We start from the raw sequence: 12,116 nt of genomic DNA, 5'->3' as shown, positions 1-12,116 counted from the left end.
GTGGGGGGTTCATTTGATGTCCATTAGTGCCCAAAGAGGAAAAAACAAGAGAAAAACACTATAGTGGCAGAGCTAACTTCAAGAGTAATCTGACTAGTTGTTCATAAGACTGAAAGCACATTTAGGCAGACATACAAGAATGAAAGACGCGCAAAATGGTGTCAGCCAGACACCATCACAGGGTGACAGATTTTCCTATTGAATTAGAAGATAAAATGAGATTTCCCAAATTGAGTGGGGGAACAAATTTGGATCCCCAAAGAAAAGTACACATTTCCAAATTGCACAAATTGCAGAACTACAAACAGAGAACTCAGCAGAGAAATTAAAGAATACAGCTTGAGAGTCACATTGGATCAAAAGAAGTTATAAGAGAAAAAACATCAAATCATTAAATGTTCCTTTGTTGCCAACTGAAGTACATAACCAAAGAAAAAATTTACAAAGAGAGAGAACAACAATAATGAAGTACTTGTGGATTTTTGTAGTTCACGCAGTAAGTTGAGTTCTTATGCAGAAATTATAGACATGATCTGAAATGAAATTTACATGTATATGAGTGATTCCCCAACACACAAGATGAAATTTTCCAGTAACATTATTTATGTAGAAGTACTACCTAGCTAAGGGCCTCATCTCAGTGGTGAATTTTAATGACATCAATTCAACTGAATCTTTTGATTCAGTCCCGTGCCTCTCCTTTTTCCGAGCAGTTTCTGCTTCCTAGCACTCCTTTAGCTTGATCACTACCTCACTCATGGTTGGCCTGTTGATGGAATTTGAAGTTACACAAGCCACGGCTATTTCAACAGCTTTCCAGACAGAGTTACTATCAAAGTTTCCTTTTAGCCTTGGATCAGCAATACTGTTAATGTCCCCTTTCTCAATCATGAAACTAGCCCATTGAGCAATGTGAATTTTCTCATGCGTCTTTGATATAATAGGGCGGTTTGTGATTATCTCCAGCAGCACAATCCCAAAGCTATAAACATCACTTTTCTCATTTAACATGTTTGATTGGTAGTACCTGTAAAGCAAACCATGAAACTCAAATCATATATTCTGAAAATAATTTGCTAAAACATCCACTTATAGTACCTTTTTTCTGTTCTTCTGGTTGCTTTATTTAATTTAATCTTGCTTCACTGAAAATTATTAATATACTAAAGATGATGTGTAAACTTAAAGCCAAATATACTTACTCAGGGTCAAGGTACCCAGGAGTGCCGGCAACACGTGTCCATACATGACTCCCATCCTCAGCAGGGAAATTTCTGGATAGGCCAAAATCAGATAGTTTGGCTTGAAAGTTCTGATTCAACAAGATATTTGAAGATTTCACATCTCTGTGGATTATAGGAGGTCTACAACCATAGTGCATGTACTCCAATCCTACGTTTCAAAAAATTTCACAACACATGTTACAAAAGATAACAAATAAGAGATGCTATGAAGAGACTATGGAAATTTCTACTTGCTGACCATGAGCTGCATCAACTGCGATCCGAAGCCTGTCTGCCCAACTCAACATATTTGAACTGCTATCTGCATTTGTAGATAGCATATCAGTTCTTTTCCTTGGTCCATCTAATTAAAGGAACCTCAACCATGTAGCGATATAAAAAAGCAGCATGGTAAAAAGTATTCATCATTTCATCCATAAAAAACGGATTTCAAGGATTGGAAGTGCACAATTTTGATAAGTTATTGATTGTTGCAAGAGATTTTATGTGTTAAGAGCCGGTTGATGTAGTTGTTATTTATTTGCATGTTGAGATTGTCCTGAGTTTTGTTGGTAGCTGCTTTGAGGCTTTGTTGTTTCTCTTTCATTAAAGAAAAAAGAAAAAAAATTTCAATTCCAGCCAATAAGCCAAACCTGAAAGACGTTTGTGTAAGTTTCCATTAGCCATGTATTCATAGATGAGCCCTAAATTGTTTCCATCATTGCAATATCCAACAAGGCTTGTCAAGTTTCTGTGATGAACTCTCATGAGAAGCTTAACCTTCAAAACAGCAGTATGTTAATTTAGAGTATATGTCAGCCAAAAAATAAAATAAAAAATAGAGTAGATGATTGAGCTCAACTTTTTCTATCCTTCAATGAAATTCATTATAGTAATTACATACCTCTGAATGAAATTCATGATATCCTTGAATGGATGATGGGGAGAGCATCTTCACAGCTACTTCAACATTATCTATGCGGCCATAAGAAACTGTTCCAAATCCACCTCTACCAAGAGTCCTCTCAAAATTTTTGGTGATCTTGACTACCTCAGAGTACGTAAATTGGTGTTGAGATGACTCCACTGACCCTTGCTGAATGCTTGGTCTTGAATCAATAACATCTGGTTCTACTGAGATCAAAACAAGTTGTATGATCATATATTCATAGAGAAAGCATTCTTAATTTTTTTATACACCGATGCTTGCATCTTGTATATACAAATTTATCCCATTATTGTTTAACAAATATATTAGTATCCTACCATGTTTTCTTTTCCTTTTCAAGCCCCACCAAACAGCTGCCACCACTAATAAAAGGATGATAATTCCAGCAATTGACGCTACTACTGGAACAACAAAATTGTCCTTCTTCTTCTTCTTCATAATATTTGTTTCCTTTCCGCAGGAAATCGGTGCAGTTAGATTTTGATTTCCACATAAGCTGGCATCAATACAGACAGTGGCAACATAAGTAAGACTTGAAATTATAAATACCTTGGATCCTATTTAATATCAGATGCAGATTGTATAACTCATAATCATTTAGTTTCTACAGAAAATTCAATAAGTTTATACAAGGTTCATGGTCACACCTTAATGATAGCGAACCATCATTTGATTTGTCAAGTAGTCCAACTGGAACCGAACCTGTGAGCTTGTTTTTCTCCAAGTTTCTGCATAGGTAGAGCAATACATACATATATATATCAACATACTTATATTGAAGTTATAACAAAGCATTTGATGTATCAGCTTCAAATCCAAATAACTTACAGAATTTTTAAGCTTGGTAATTGAGACAAAAAGTCTGGCACAGATCCTGTTAAATTGTTATTTGATAAATCCCTGAAATGAGCAATTAGAATTTACTCAGTCACCCTTCCCATTAATCATTGAATTATCAGAGACAGAACACAGACTTACAAAGTCTGTAGCATTGTGAGCTTTGATAAAGATGGAGCTATTTCCCCGGTTAACCCACTAGAGGACAAGTTCCTGCATTTCATTTTACATAACTTTACTAAGACATATATATAAGTGGATGAATATGCAAAAAAGAAAAGAAAAAGGGAAGTTAATTTATGTGATCATGTATACTTACAAGGATATGATTCTGGGGGGATCATAACCATCATAGCTGCAGTTTAACCCTTCCCACAAGAACTTTGGTGGAGCACATGGATCGCCTTGCCAATTTCTCTTCACTCCATAGGTTAACTTGATGTTTTTGATGGAGCGAACTAATATTTTCAGATGAACAAAGAAAATCTTCACTAATTCAGTCATATATATAATAGCAGTAGAAAGTGGAGATCATGTGTATGGAAACTTTACATACCATCTTCTTGGTTTGTTTCTGGCTGTAAGGACTCAACAAGTTCGTAAACCTCAATGGCATTGATGATGGGTGGAAGGGTAGAGTTCCCAACCTGAAAGATTGAAAAATTATGCAGTTCTCCAGTTAAAGCATATGTGGTGTATATGGTTGTTGAGTATAAGTACGGCGGAACAAAAGGCTTATAGAAGGGCTCTCCATTCCATGTAATGCTCAAAAGTCTAGACTGGTTGGTTTGAAGCTTTACAACTTCAGCAAAGTGCAAGTAGACATAATATTGGGTATTGTTATTAGTTGGATACCACCAAAAACTCAAGGGTTCACTTGCAATTGTCGGTATAGCAGCAGTGCTCATGACAGCAGGTGGTAGTTGGTAATCGTTACTTTCAGACTCATTGACTGCTAGCGAGGTAGTTACTTGTGTCCATTTTTTTTTATGAAATGGATACCACTTGCGATCAAGAGCATCATCTTTATACCTAAACAGAAATATTATGTACAAATATAAGCAAAGAGAACATAAACATATGATTAAATGAGTTCATTTCAAATAAGATGGACTCACCTGTATGTTTCATTAGTTATTGAACCCGTGTCTACCCGTGTGAAGAGTGACAAGGACCCCATTTGAGCCTGATAAGTTGTATTATTCAAAGGCCTTAATTCTATTGCTGATATATACGGAGTCCCAGATCCGGTGTTCACCAGACAAACATGTACATAGTCCTGCAAAGGGACATGTATCATCTCCCTCATTGTGTTGTTTGAATCTATTGTATCCCAAAAATTAGCTCCAAGATACAGATCAAACCGTGGTGCCTTAGTTTGGCCATTGTAGTTCCCGAAAAAGAACGTTGCTCGGATCAAATATTTGGTGCCACTTATTATGTCTATGGAGTAACAGTTCCGGATTCCTTCAGGAAAGTATCTGAGATACCAAAGCTGCTGTTGGTGGCCATTTCTCTGTTCAAGCAATAGGAGCTTACTTTCACCAGTGTCCACAAAAGTTGCATCCGAAATGTAGAATAAGCCTGTTGTCTGCTCGGTATAGCTAGAATTAGCTGGTAGACCACAGTCTATACTAATGAAGCCTTAGACAGATAGACAAGAGAGATGCATGCCTTATTAGTTATACAATAAGAACCAAACTTGAAACTAAACTTTTGCTCTTAAAAATTCATATACCTGTTTGATCCTGGCCATGAACTGTAAGTACTAGTGTAATCAAACCAGACAATGCATACAGGAAATGACTCAATTTCCCCAGCATTGTCATAATTGCTTGTTGGGGACAACAAAAATGAAAGTATGTCCAGCAATATCATCTCATATTGCATTTATATTTTCTATATGCTACTTATATAAATATTAATATTGACAAACATATATAACAATTATATATACCACGTACATGTGGCAAAGAGATTATGAAGATTAATTTTTGTTCAAACGTTCTTGTTATGTTTAGTTGTTGTGATGCACCAATAATTGATTAACTCAATGATGTTGAAGGGGCAACACATATTTTTTGTAGGGTTGGTTAGACTCAGACCTTCGAGAATGTGTCGATGCTAGCTGTTGGTCAGCTCCTCAAGATGTACAACTCTGATTACATTAAATTACACATATATATGATTAGAAAACTGCATCCTTATTGTGTTCATAGCCTATGAGCTTCCTTTCTTAAACACTCATTCTATAATAAACTTCTGTTTTGTTAGTTTTTTATGGAATAAGATGATTCCAACAGATCATTATTATGGATTTTAGCAGTAATGCTGAATCAGCAAGAACTAAAAATAAAGAGAGAGAGAGAGAGAGAGAGAGAGAGAGAGAGAGAGAGAGAGAGAGAGAGATCTCAACATTGGATGACTTTGTCAAGATTTGCAGATTGAATAGTGCAATTGGCACTTGTACAAGTAAAATTTAATAGTGACCAAAATTCGTGTTGCAGCTTCATTGCATCATGGCAGAAAAGGATTGGAGTATCTTCAAAGTTTTAAGGAGACCAAAACTAGTTGACTTTTTGTTAGTCAAATGGCAACTTGTGATGATAAAATATACTTTTATGAGCTGAAGAATGTGATAGAATTGGTCAGAAATCTCAAAAACTCCCTTCAATCCAACATCTAACATGAATGTTTGAATAAGAACAAGAATCAGTAAAAGATGGTTCATTTAAATTTGCAAAATCTGCTGTTAATACAAGTCAACTGTACTATTATATTTCATATTGACCTCTGGTTATTTTTTTGGTAAGATAAGACCTCTGTTTATTTATATGCTCAAAATATAAAAAATAATAATAAAAAATTAGTGATAATCATGATAAATTAAATTCATCATAGACATGAAAAAATATTACATACTACAAAAGTAGATTCAGTTCATTTTCTACTGATTAATTAGCATTGGTACCTCTCCCAAGTTATGAGTGAGACTTTGGTCGGGTTAGCATTTAATCGTTTTGATTTTTATAATTCAATCAATATAATTAAGGAAAGTAAAACAAAGAAGAAAAAGAGAATAGAATTAATTAATTTCCGCTGCCGGGAGTCAAACCCAGATAAATCTTGTATGGAGCATGCCTACCATGTGAGTCCCACCTCATGTGAGAGATGCCCCACTAGGGCACGCCCCACTGAAGATTCTCTCGTCAAACCCGGAAGGTTAACTCACACCATGTAATTAAAGAGTGCTACAGCGAATATTATTGCTTTCTAGTGTATTAAAATTAATTTTTTGAGTCTTCAGTTCGATCCTCAGACAGAAAGGAAGGTAAAATCGTGAATTCTTTAGGCCCGGCATGGATTGCTAGCCTTTGACCGACCCAATGGATTAGTTCAGTGCGCGAAAGCTGGCTCAGAACATCCTCGGTTATCAAAAATTTATTTATAATGTAGTACTTACCTTTCTTCACTCTTTTATTTTCTAATATTATCACATCATTTATATTTAACAAAAAGCATTTAATCCTTGTGATGTTTAGAGTCACCAACACAAGCTAGCCACAGCCATATCAGCAATTCAATATTTGTTCCTTAGATTTCTCTACAGACATTTATTTAAACAAGTTATCTGTAATATTCATCTGATTGACCCACTCTCACCCATGCTGATGATGATAAATTAAATGCATGATAGACAAAAAGTAAAAAAGAAAAAAAAGTACCTCTGGTTATTTATACGCTCAAGCATTTATTGTGATACTAGCTGCAGTTGGACTATTCCTTTTGCTCTATTTTTGAACCCCAAAAGTGCGTGGGTTTCACATAGCTCTACTTGGGTTTGTAGATGTTCTGTTCTTCTTCTCTGTTTGAAGCTACAACTAGCCACCAACGCTCTTAATGTCCCATTTAATTAGCAAGCATCGCACTAACTCTTTGGCTAATGAGAATGCTCTCATGGGTTTTCAATATCACCTATATGCATCACTTTTTTTGTTTAACCAGTTTGTTATGCAGTACCTGCAAACCAAACCATATATGCAACTCAGATCACAGCTTATTACTATGTTTTTATATTAGAAAAACTAATATGTATGTGTATGTGTGATGGCCCAAATACATTAGCCTAAATGTAAAGGGGAGGATCCCTTATTTATATATAAAATGGCCCTTTCACCCTCCACCCATTATCATGTTTTAACCTTTTTTACTTATACGTACACAAAGCTCTTTATATAAAATGTAATATTTTCTCAATTATAGTTAAAACCGACAATAATATAGATGTTGCTAAAAAACTCTGAATTATGAGTTGGATGAACTACTATAAATTTGTATGTTCTTTTGTGTATTTGTGTGATTTAGGCATTATCCTTGTTGATCCAATTTTTTGCATCAACAGTATGTGTAGAAACTATGATGAGAATTTGATGATCTTTATTCATCTCCGGAGGAAGCTTTATCTCAACTCCAAAACGAAAGAAGATGAACAAGTTATTCATCTCTAATGGAGGTATTTATAATGTTTACAAAGCTAAATCTAATAGGATAATTACAACTAATCACAATCAAGCTAAATTAATCAACTAAGTTGATTCCATGTTAATTAATTACAATCAATTAAGCCTAATTAAACTCAAGTAACAAAATATATACAAGGCTTAGATAATTTGATTATGGCACAACTAAGTAACTAACGGGATTGCTTTAGACATCCACATATATTTAAAAAGGACAAAAAGAAAAAAAGTTTTTTTCCGCTGCCAGGAGTCGAACCTGGATAATTATCAATTCCAATTAAATTGTGCTACAGCGGATTGGGTTGTTGTATGGTGAAATAAAATTATTTTATAATATTTGACTATTTTTCACCCTTTTACATTGAAAGATACATCACGTCATTTATATTTACCCAAATAATTCCTTGTTGATCGGAATTTTTTTCATAGTCATTATTGATTAGCATTTAATTTTTGTGATTTTTATAAGTAGAGGTTTCAGTTTTTATAATTCGATCCAATAAATATAATTAAGGAGGAATTAAAAAGAAAGACTTCTTCCACTGCCAGAAATCGAACTTGGAAGAATAACATTTCCATTTGCATTGTGCTACATTGCTACATTGTATTTTGTTGGAAATTAATGTATAAAAATTAATTTATGATGTTAACCTTTCTTCAGTCTTCTATTTTTATTTATGCCTTTATGTCTATTTATATCTGAACCTTTCTTCACTCTTTTGCTTTGCAAGATATATCACCCCATTTATATGGATATTTTGTTTGCTTTGGCTTATTGGTCTGGTTTTTAGGCTAGAAAATTTGTTTTGGCGCAAGAACAATATGGTTGATACACAACTTATATGGGAGGTCATTACTACAAATTCTTAATTAGCTATTTGTGGAATATGATGATTTCAACAGATTATTATGTATTTTAACAGTAATGCTAAATATTTAACAGTAATGCTAAATGAGGCTAGGACTACAAATTAAGAGAGAGAGAGAGAGAGAGAGAGAGAGAGAGAGAGAGAGAGAGAGAGAGAGAGAGAGAGAGAGAGAGAGAGAGAGAGAGAGAGAGAGAGAAATGTCTCAACATTGGATGACTTTTGAAGATTTGAAGATTGAATAGTGGAATTGGCACTTATACAAGTAAAATTTTCCAATTATGTTAGTGACCAAAATTCAAGTTGCTGTTACGGCCTAAAAATTGTCTCGGCCACATGGACAGCCAAGATCAACCACAACATACCTCGCCATAAGTGATGGTGAGGTTTCCGACCTTTGACTTGGGTGTGAGCTTGCCACTAATTGGCTTGGAACAGCTGATTAGAAAAAAATAATATTTAATGCGAAAAATAAAAATAAAATATAAATGCGCCAAATTAAAAATCTAACTTCAAACCAAAGATATATTGTGCGATAGGAAAGGAACGAGAAAAGCTTATCTAGGTTCTTTTCTTGCCTAGGTCGACTAAAACTTTGAGAATAAACAACCAAAATATAAGTAGAATAACAACATGAATTTAAAAGAGAGTTTGATGGAAAATAACATTAAAATAAATTCAAAGAACAAGATGTGTTCTTGAAAAAACCCAAAATACAAGGAAATAACATAAGCATAAGGAAATACAACTAAAAGAGTCTTGAAAGGCTAAACAAATGAAAATAAAGAGAACTTTGAGAAATAAAGCCAAGTGGCTGAATTGGGAGCAAAACAGTTGCCGAGAATTTTCACATTTTTGTGAGTTTTTGGGGTTGTGTGTGTTGGAGAAGGGTGATTGTTGTTTTTGAGATTGCCTTGTTAACTTCCTTTTATATTGGTTCATTTTCTTTGTTTTCAAGTTTTGTAGTCAGGTGTGTAGTTGAGAATGATTTACTTTTTAGAGTAGGTAGACAGCTATAGATGAGTTAGTTTAGTAATGGAAAACTGTCCATAAATTGAGAATGAGATAAGATTGATGAGTCCCTTTTGAGAGGCAAAAATGTGCAATGAAATGACAAGTCATATGGCCAGCCGAGAGGTTTTGGATTAATGTTTGATGGCCCTCCATTTTTTTTTAAAGGAGAAAAGGATTTGAGTATCTGCAAAGTTTAAAGGAGACCAAATCTAGTTGACTTTTTGTGAATAAATGATAGTTTTATAAGAAATCTCAGTATGGTTAATAAGATGAAATTCGTTTCAGTCCATTATCTAACAAGAATGTTTAAATAAGAACAAGACTTAATAAAAAATGGTTCATATAAATTTGCAAATCTGCTGTTATTACAAGTCAACTTTACTATTATATTTCATCTTCATCTTTATCTTCATCTTCAAAAACCTCTATTTCTTAAGAACCAGGCTGCAGACCATCTTGCTGCTTTAGGCCACTCTTTGGAGCTTGGTCTGCTTGTGCTTGAAACTCCTCCTCTGAGTTGTGTTTCCGTTTTATCTGATGATTGTATTGGCTTGGCTAGGCCTCGTCTAGTGAATTGTTAGTTTTGTTCTTGGGCCTTTGTCCTTCTTGTTTACCAAAAACAAAAAAAAAGACCTCTATTTCTTTATATATATATATGCTCAAAATAAAACAAATAAAAAACGAATGATGATCATGATAAATTAAATTCATCATAGACATAAAAACAATAGCACATATTACAAAAGTTGATTCAATTCATTATCTAACAATCAGTCTTCATTTGATTTTTCAACAACTACTCCAACTTAAACTGAACCTGTGAGTTTTTTTTAGGTTTCTGCAAAAATATATAGAGAAGAAAAAAAAAAAAAAATTTCCGGTGCCCAGAGTCAAACCTGGAAAATTAACTCAAACCATTTAATGAGTGCTACAGAGAATTTTGTTGTTCTATGATGTAAAAACTTTATATATATTTGGTGTTTACCCATTCTCAACTCTTTTATTTTTCCAAATTATGATGTCATTTATGTTTATCCAAATGATTGCTTGTAATGTTTAAGAGAAATTATTTTGTGTAACTGATATACTGTCACGTGATATAACCAACCTATATGTTAAAATATGAGTGAATATTATTAATGTTATATTCTACAAATATGTGTAGAATATAACATTAATAATATTCATCTGATAAACCCACATCAATAATTTTTCAATGTGTTCATAGTCACTAATTCAACCCACATCCATATCAGCATTTCATTTGATATTCATCTGATAAACCCACTCTCTCCAGTGATGATCAGAAATTAAATTTGTGATAGACAAAAAAAAAAAAAATCCTCTGATTATTTTATATGCTCAGGACTAATTGCAATTGGTCTATTCCTTTTATTCTATTTGTGAACCCCCAAGTGCCTGGGTTTCACATTGCACTACTTGGGTGTGTAGCTGTTCTGTTCTTGTTCTTTGTTTGTAGCTCTCATTCCTACAACTTGTCAACAATGCTCTTGATGTCCCCTTTAGCAAAGCATAACTCCATTGGCAGATGTGAATCCTCTAATGGCAGATGTAGTACCTTTTCTCATTCAATCCAATAAATATAGTTAAAGAGGGCAAAAAAATAAAAATAATAATTCCGCTGCCAGGAGTCGAACCTGGAAGACTTTTAACACATCCATTTAAAGTGTGCTACAGCGGATGATGTGGCAATGTGGTGGAAGTGTGGAACTAAATTAATTTATAATTAATAAACTATTAACCTTTCTTCGTACTTTTACTTTGCACGGTATAGAGAAAAGAAAAAACAGAAAATGCTACCCAAAAAAGAAAAAAATGATTTTCTGCTGCCAGGGGTCGAACCTGGAAGATAAACACATCCATTTGAAGTGTGCTACAGCAGATTTTGTTGCCTTGTGGTGGATTAAATTTTATTTATAATTATAATGTTTACCTGTTCTTGTTCTCTAGCTGTTCCAAGCTCTCAATCCTACAGGCTACAACTAGCCAACAGCACTCTTAAGGCCCTTTTGGATTCTTTGATTTGAGTTTGGATTTCAAATATATGTATTTAAAATTCTATTGTTTGGATAAAAAATTTAAATGTGAGGATTTTATTAAATATTTTAGTTTAAGATTTTTTTTTACAGTTTAAAAATTTAACCATATGATTACTAGTAAAATATATGAAATATGATTTTTATTTCAACAATATATGATAAATATTTAAAATACAAATAAACACATACACAAGTTTAGTTTAGTTTGTTGAGAGTTTATTTGTGTGTATGTATAAGGTTGGAGTTTCAAAATCTAGCAACCACGTACACTTTGTACTTATTTTTTAGAAAATAAAACATGGAGTAAGGAGAAGATCGGCCGGTGGTGGTCGTCGGAGAAGAGGGAGAAAGAGAATGGGATGGTGGGATTTCAAATACGCACGTGTAATTTGAAATTTATGATTTTGGGCCAAATCTAAATCGCATCGTTAAATAAAATCCAAACAAGTATATTTGAATTTGGGCTCCTCAATTCCAAATTCACCCCATACAATACCCCCCATCCACAGGCCCCATAATGTTCCTTTAATTAGCAACCATGACAGTTGGCAGTTGGCACTAACTCACTAATGAGAATCCTCTCATGGGTTTTCCAATATCACCTATATACATCACTTTTCTCGTTTAAGTTATTTAACCAATTTGTT

The 12,116-nt window shown here is 33.8% G+C and overlaps 1 pseudogene; it reads right to left on the bottom strand.

Annotated features, from left to right (window-relative positions):
- Positions 1-615: 615 nt before the first annotated feature.
- Positions 616-4,832, bottom strand: LOC147287372 (LRR receptor-like serine/threonine-protein kinase IOS1; annotated as a pseudogene).
- Between the last annotated feature and the right edge of the window lie 7,284 nt (positions 4,833-12,116).

This window comes from Dryas octopetala, chromosome 4 (genome assembly GCF_963921425.1).
Source record: "Dryas octopetala chromosome 4, drDryOcto1.1, whole genome shotgun sequence".
Taxonomy (NCBI): Eukaryota; Viridiplantae; Streptophyta; class Magnoliopsida; order Rosales; family Rosaceae; genus Dryas; species Dryas octopetala.
Note: the sequence above shows the minus strand (reverse complement) of the source record. Positions and strands in the feature narration are given on the sequence as shown.